At 29.0% G+C, this 8,825-nt stretch overlaps 1 pseudogene; it reads right to left on the reverse strand.

The window, feature by feature from the left end:
- Nucleotides 1-255: 255 nt before the first annotated feature.
- LOC107852896 lies at nucleotides 256-2,320 on the reverse strand (annotated as a pseudogene).
- Between the last annotated feature and the right edge of the window lie 6,505 nt (nucleotides 2,321-8,825).

Genomic DNA, 8,825 nt, shown 5'->3' on the forward strand with positions numbered 1-8,825 from the left:
TTTAAAGTTTTAACTATAAATTCACATTCACAAACATAATGAATTTTCAATTTTTATTTAAATATCTTTAACAATTTGTAAAAGTTACAAAATTAATCCTAAACAAAATGAATTTTTTTTAATTGCATATTTCATCTTAAAGATGTTTATTACCAACAAAATTTTCCAATAAGACTAAACAAAGGTCCAAAACAGAAAATAAAATATATAAATCTAACAAAATCAATTTCATCAAGAGTAGTTTAATTAACTGGTCTAAAAGACAAGCTCGTGAGGCTTCATGTCCGACTTGAGTGAGAACCTAGCACCTAAATAAACCTTCAATTCAGGAACAGGCTCGATGGCCTTGAGCAATGCTGCATCTACGGCCTTCTGGTCATCCTTCTTCTCCTGGGGAAGCACATTCTTCTCCTCTTTTTTCTCTTAAAAAAACTCTCTTTTACCCTTCTTCACCTTCTTCTTAACCTCCTTAGCAAAATACTTATCATCAATCTTATCAACATTAACTCCACTAACATCCACTTTCGTTGAAGTAGCAATAACATAAGCTTGATTAACTCTCCTTAATGAAACTCCATTAACCTTAAGCGTCCCACTAACAAGTAACAGTCCAGAACCCACAAGTTGTTTGAAGAACACAACTCTTCTTCCCTTAAATCTCCCAACTAGAATAATCAAAACAGTACCAGGTATAATACTGGCTCTCAATTTTGTAGGTTTTGGCTTGTGTTTGTTGATGAGGGGTTTTGCCACATCATCAGCTGGTTAGAATTTTGGTGGTTTGACGGTAGTGGCTGAGGGCGGAGCAATGATGGCGGTGGATTTTGGGTGGGTGGGGAATTTGCCGCCGCTTTTCTTCTTGATAGCCCTAAAGGCCCTTTTTGTGGTACATTTTGAAACAGGAGAATTTGCCGATTCCGTTGATTAGGTTAGGGTTACGGGGTGACGGCCATTGCTGCGAAGTGTGCAAAGGGCAAGTTTGGAGTGAAAGGGGAACAAAATGAAAAATTTAAATTGAGAAAGTGAATAAAGAAGGGGGGAAGTTTTTTTAATTATTTTTTTAATTTATTATTTTTAAATTTTTAAAAATATTTTTAAATTAAAAAGGATGGAGGGAAAAAAAGTTCTTTTTTATTTTTTTAATTTTAATATTATTTTTATTTTTTTAAAATTATTTTAATATAAAATTAATCAAAAATTGATCCCCACTCGCATCATAGGCGCATGCCTAGTCAGCCATTTTAAGTAGAAGTATTTACGTTACAAAACGGACATAATACAAAGGTCCACTGAACCATTTTGTCTTAAACTAATAAGATCGAGTAGTTGATTCTCTAGTCCTACATTTTTTTAACTTCCTCATTAAAGAAGGTAGTTGCATTATCCGATCCCAACATACACAATAGGACGTAAAATAGAGTTTAACTTTATGCACGATCAATATAAAAGTATTGTTACAATACTCTATATATGTGAACGATCTCCTAACACTACAAAGATGAATATTGTAGTTTATCTGCAACAACATGTTAATATGTGCATTAATGACAAAAGTTATAAATGTACTCGGACATGTGACTATTGGATGTGTTCGAACAAAGTCCCACATGAAAAAGTAGAAAACTAAAAGAAACTGCTTATAAAGGATTTTGGGGAAAAATATGCGAGTTTGACCAAGTCATGAGATAATATATTAGTATTATGTTAACTTATTAAGAGTATCTTTAGGTTATTTTAGCCCAATACTGACCTCAAAGTAAGCTAGCCTTGGATAAGGAAGTAACAAGGCAAGAAGAGAAGCCACCATCCCAAGGACCGTGCTATATGCAACACGAAGAGGGTGAACAACAGCACTTGTATGCACTCCACGAATAACACCATCGGCAAACACAAGCACCAACTGTCCAAAAGCAATTTTTTTGCACCTAATATCTGTACATTCTACGACAGCCACCAACAACGAACTTAGCGCCAATGCCAAGGCAGACACCACGGGGAACAACCTGTTGGACCCGTTGGGTGCTGTTGCTATCCACAGGCTAAGCATGGAAAGTGGCATGGTTTGAACCGTGGCAATAATGGCATGCCAACAGCCACTCAATGTGTCACCTAGCGTGGAATCGCTAGTGACTAGAGTGGCTGTTACGTATGAAAAGGCCGGAAATGCTGCTAATTTTTTGAACCAAGGTGGTCCATAAAGGGTGGAGCAGCCAATTATAGCATATGCTACCACTGTTCGAATCGCGGAGTGTAGCCTCATCCGCCACATAATGTGGTTGTGCTCCGCCACTGACACGGTGGTTGTTGTAGCGGCTTCCATGTTGTTACTTAGAGGAAATTAATGAAACTATAGTCAAGCAAGAAAATAGAAGAGGGTATTTGTAGGACAAGAAAATTAGGATATGGAAATATGAAGTAGAAAATTAAACGTGTTGAAAATTTAAGTACTGTACCAATTAGTCGTGATTTGTAACCCGTTATTCAAGAATAAATATACAATACATTGCATGCTAAGAAAACAATTATTATAAGGGGTCCATATTGTAATACGTTATCAAGCATTTGTTCTAGATCTCATACAATGCAATCTATACTTTTACCAGCAACCTTAATAGATTTATGGAGAACACTAGACATAACTCATAGTTTTATTGGTATGTTTACCAAGGGAATAGTACATTTTGACCATTTATAATAGTAATATCTTGTACAAGGAAATGTAATTATAGGAACGATAATTAACCTGAGAACTTACAAATTAATTAGGAATTATTCTTTTTAGAAATATGATCTCATTAAAAAATTCATTGCATATATTATCTGCTTTGAGGAGAGCTTTGGAGTAACTAGTAAAGTTGTTATCATGTGATCAGGAGGTCACGGGTTCAAGCCTTGGAAACAGCCCCTAGCAGAAATGCAAGGCAAGACTGTGTATGATACACCCTTGTAGTGGGGCCTTTCCTCGGACACCGTGCATAGCGATATCTTTAGTACACCGGACTGCCCTTTTTTTATATTATCTGCTTTGACCCGACAAGCCTCACACATTTGTCCATTGCATCACGTTATTGTTGAGCCCAAATGTGTGCGTACCATGTAAACTCTTCAAAGAAATGTTTTTCAATACTAGAGCCATCAATATGGGCCAGGCCCGTTGGGCCGGTCTGACCCAACCTGTAATTTGATGGAGTTGGGTTTCAGTTTTTGCCGCCCATTTAAGAATAAAGTTTTTTAGCCCGGCCCAGATAAGCCCGTGACCCGTGGGGCTTGAGCAATGTGGGTTGGGTTAGTCGGTGGGCCAGCCCGTAAGTCAAATATATGAAACTATTTAGATTGCTTATTAGTATTTTTATTTGGTTTGAATGATATCATGTCAAAAGTTATTTAATTTCGCTATTAGGTGTATTTTTTGGGGTGTTGGAGACTTGATTAACAAGTATTAACATTATGTAATATTGTCCGGTAATATTTATGTTTATTAACATTCTAAAATTAAATTATAAAATATTATTTTTTTAAAAATGGGCTGGCCCGCGAGGCCCGCAGCCCGCCGAGTAATGCTGTGGGCTTGATGTTTTTTTCGCCCATCAAAATGATGGGCCAGCTCGGTCTGACCCGTCAAACTCAAAGCTCGTGCGGACTAGCCCGGATGAGTTGGGCCAACTCGTATTTTCAGCTCTATTCAATACTACATTGAAAGGAAACTCCAAAATTCAATGTTAGGGATTTTTCTTTCGTTATTTAAAATTTATAATGGAAACATTTTATGCATTAAATAGTGATTAATTCTTATTTTTAAAACGTGTTTTCTCCTGTTGGTTTACTTACCCTAGCTTACTCTTATAACTTCAACAAATTCATAAAATGACGGAGTGCAGTAAACACACTACAATTGACCAAAACTGATATTTGCTTAATTTAAGTTTTGAACTCCCCACGCAAAAAATGAGTGTATGTGTTCTCTTTTCCTTTTTTCATTTTTTTTTCCTAAAATTATCTCAAAATTATAATTATTTAATTCCAAATACGCATAAACTTTGAACATAAAGGTCATAAATTTAGCTCATCAAAGCATAATACATCGAACACGTTCATTTATTGATTATTAAACGTACCTATCTAAAAATTGGATGGATATGTCCAAATTTACTTATGAGAAATTTTGTCAAATATTTTTTGTTCGATATGTTATATATAGCTTTATTAAAGGAAGATTCTTTCTAGGTATATAAGAAAGACAGTAACAAAAATTAAAACATAATAAATGTTGAGTTATACCTATTATATTTAGCCAATTTTTCTCATATATTAGCTCGGCGTTGAAATTCAGCTCAATCTCCACATTTAATATCCCTAATTGAATGTCATGAAGATACGACGACCAACAAGTTGGATATAGCAAAGTGACAAGTTAATTTTTCTTAAAATATTAATTATCTGAAAACTAATGACAGTTATTAATTTTTTTTTTGAGTACCGCATGTTGGATATATGTTTTAAAACTATATATTTTGCATGAGATGTGATCGTCTAACAACCTAGAAGGAGACGTCGTTTCATTAAAGAAACTTAGAAACAACGTGGACTTATTTTTTGACCTTGAAAAAGAAAGCAATATATGTAGCCAAATTATTGGTCAAGCATGCCATCTGATTTCCCACAAAAGAGGAGATCATCTAATAGCCAAAATTAGAAGAAAAAAAATTAAAATTAGATAAGTTACACAACTCCGGACGAAACCCTAAAAAGGTGGAAGAGAAGTATCCATATTCTAGTGACAAAATATGTAGTGCTATTTGATAATTATATTAATATAAATTATATCATTAATTATAAATGAAAGTTTAATTTAAATTGTTACTAAATATGAAAATATGTTTATCTTTTTTAGCCAAAATAGTAAGGAAAGAGTGCCATACAAATTGAATAATAAAACTTGTGTGGTGGCACCACTATCATGCTATTACTTATATCACTACTAAAAAATGAATTAGTGGGAGATAAATTATGTAGCTAAACAACATAATGTATCGCAAATCTTATTTATTAAAGACATTTTATTAAAAAAAAAGTGTAAGCTTTGAGCAATTTAGCGTCAGATTTTGTGGCGGAGCTTGTAACTAATCTATATATATTATAAAGCAAAGAACGAATCACCAAAAGATAAAACACATGAAGATGAAAATACTAGACATCTTAAACTATATAAAATGATGCAAGCCGATAAGAAAAAGACTTTGTTAGCAAGAGCGCGAATTGATAAAACTGGATCAATCAGGCCACAATTTTTTACTACCTCAATTAGTTCAACCTAGCAACGCTCTCTTCTTTCAGAAGATTCTGATGAATTTAGTATTTTAATATTTACTTAATAATATTAATTTGCTTCACATTTTGATTATCAATTATAAGCTGCTGACTACTCCACTACTCATTTTTTAATAATACGTTGGAGGTAACCATTGATTAGAATGTTATTAACTGAATGACATTGATTCTTAGTGCTTTTTACTCCATCAGTTTTTACAATCAATCAGCAGTTTACTTTTGATATTCTAATGGCATTTCATGCGAAGTCACGTGGCAGAAGAATAGAAAGCCACGTGGTAGATTTTAGGATAAAATTTGAAAGTATTGTAATAAAAATTTTGAATTAAAGAATATTAAATATTTAAATTCAACAATATTAAGGTTTTAGAAGGAGAAAGAAATTCATTTATTTTAAATTAGGAACCTAAAATTAAATAGTTCTAACAAACTTTTACTATTTCATAAACTTATCCTTTACAAATATTATTTAAAATATATTTAAATATTAAATTAAAGATAAATATTAATCTAGGTAATAATGATAATAATAATAATAATAATAATAATAATAATAATAGTAGTAGTAGTAGTATCAATTTGAATATATACAAATATATTTGAATATATTCTATAAAAATAAAAATTAAAAGATACAAAATTTGTGAATAATTTATAAAACAACTTGTGGACAAAACATATCAATTTGATTTTATAGTATATAGTAATAGTGGTGGAAAAAATAATAATTAAATAAAAGATAAGAACTGAAAATAATTAAAAAGTACTACTTCTTATTAGGAGTTGTTGTACGTTGAAGAAGTGTTTATAACAAGAAATAATAATATTATAGTTTAAAGGAGAAGGAAGAGAAATAATTTTTTTTATTTTTTTAGTATTTATTATAAAAGATATTGATTAATATTATTGATTTCAAATATTTCTCTTAATTGAAATACATATTTAAGATAAGCATGTTAAATTTGAAAAAAATAAGGATAAGGAAGAATATTTAATTTACAGATGAATTACATTTGAATTTAAATAAGTAATTGAATTGAAATAGAATTCAACCTCCTTAATCTCTTTTATATATATACTCAGCTCCCCTCTCTCTCTTTGCTATTGATTACTTATTATTAGTTTTATTTATGAATTTACTTATTATACTTTTTATTTCTTAGGAAAATTTTATTTGATTTAACATTTTTATGTTTATATGCAGATGATGATGTTTAACAATTATTTTTTTAATTCAGAACTGAATCCGGGTAAGTGGTATTTTTTATTATGATTTTATAAAAGTAATTAAATACCTGTTTAAAAAATTTAATACATGATGTTAGACTAAGTAATTGATATTTTAAGTAAACTTTGATTAGGATTTAAGTTTGAGTTGTGATTGAGAAATTTAATGAAAATTAGCATCAACATCTTTAAAAATTTGTTCTTATGAACAAGTTTTGCGTTCATGACAAAGTAGATTATAAAATGATTGAAAAAACTTCAAAATAAATAAATATTTATTTTTTACAACGTGCAATATTTTAACTCAATTATCTTAAAGATGAGTGAAAGTATGAACGAAAGGTAAACAAAAAGATAAAAAAAGAGTATAAGTGAAATGAAGATAATATTTTTAAATATTTTTTGACAAATTAACGAAACAGAGAGAATTAACCTAGAATGAAAAAATAAAATAAAAAATTAAATACAAAAATATTAGAAGAAATATGCTTATTATGATTCAAATAACGAAGAGAATGTTGTATTTGTCCACATAAAAATTCACGCTTTAAATTTATGCACAATAAACTATTTTTTAAAAAATCAAATTTAATTTATTCCTTTCACTTCTTTTTCTTAACTTGATTATTAAGAAGAGAAAAGGAATAGTATTCTCTGTATTGGTTTATTAGATTTAAAGATGAAAAATAATAGTTTGAATTTTTAATCATAAAATATTTATATATTTTACTATTTTAAAATTTAATGGAATGTATAATTTTTATCTTATTTTTTCTTATTCCCAGGAGAATGACTAATTTATTAAAATTTAAATCATAATTTTCATGGTAGATCAATGATAAAATTAATCACTCTATTAATTTTAATTCGAATTGATGGCTAAAATTATGTTTTATTTAAATAAAATTTTATTAAATCAGTTATTTAGATACTTACTTCAAAAATTCAATCTTAAGAAAGACAACTTTATGGAGCATTGTTAATCACATTGGTATATCTACTCTCTTTTGGAAAGATTACAAAATAAAATTTGCAGGTATTTAGATATTTCAATTGATTTATTCCTTTCTTGATATTACTTATAAATCTACCTATATTTGTTTATTATTTGAATTGATTATGTGTAGTATAAAAAAAAATAAAAATTTACGGTATATGCGAGTGAGTCATGATCATTAAAGGTTAAATTACAATCTAAAAAAGTACATTTAATGATGTAACTTACTAACTTAGCGTTTAATTAAACATAATGTACATAAATATATATTAAAAACATTCTTAAATAAAATTCATGATCTTACTTTTTCCTTTAAAATTCATATTCAAAAATTTTACATGCATTATGGAAATCATTTTAGTTATAAGGACATGTTAATAATTTTTTTTTGAATTTGATTTTAAAAAATATATATTTTAAAATCAAATATATGAGATAAATTTATATTTTGACAAATGTGAAAATATTTGACTTAAATTTTAACTTATACTCACTTCTAGCAAATTAAATTATTGTGAAATCTTCTTCTAATCTAATATTTCATTTATTTTGTTATGCATAACAAAATTTATCTATTCTAATCTTTATGTTTCGAGATAAGAGAGAAGAAAATTCACATGCTCATTTATGTAACACAAAATATAATCTAATTTAAGGTCAAATTATAAAAAAGTAAAATAATAAAATGAAAAAAAAATTTACAAGGAGGATTGGGGGTGGGGGAAGGGAGGAAATTAAACAATTTTGAGAATATAATGAAGAAATAAGATAATGACCATATTATTATTTTATAAAATTTTACATGAAAGAGATGGAGGGACAGTAGAATAAAAATTTAAATTGTATATTTTTGTCAATCTAAAAATTTTAAATTGCAAAAATATAACTAAAAAGATACAAAATATAAAAACTTTTTTTTACAATTGCATGAGACTATTTAAATGTGTGTGAGTGGGTGGGAGGCGAGCGGGGTGGGGTTGTAGATGCTATTAACAATCCACCATCTTTAAATTGTGAATAATAATATAAAAAAAAATATGAAACATAATTTTATTTATAATTAGATGATTGATTTTTCGTATAAATTTGGTTAACGTTGGGGTGGGTAGAAAAACATTTATGTTTTTAAACAGATTGATTGGGGGTTGGGGAGGGGGTAGAAAAATATTTTATTTTTTTATTTCATTGACAAATAAGATGACATTTGATTTTTATTAAAGATAGTATAATTTAATAATAAGTTCAATCGAAACATTTCAATCTAAAGCGATCA

Source organism: Capsicum annuum, chromosome 10 (assembly GCF_002878395.1).
Source record: "Capsicum annuum cultivar UCD-10X-F1 chromosome 10, UCD10Xv1.1, whole genome shotgun sequence".
NCBI classification, from domain to species: Eukaryota; Viridiplantae; Streptophyta; class Magnoliopsida; order Solanales; family Solanaceae; genus Capsicum; species Capsicum annuum.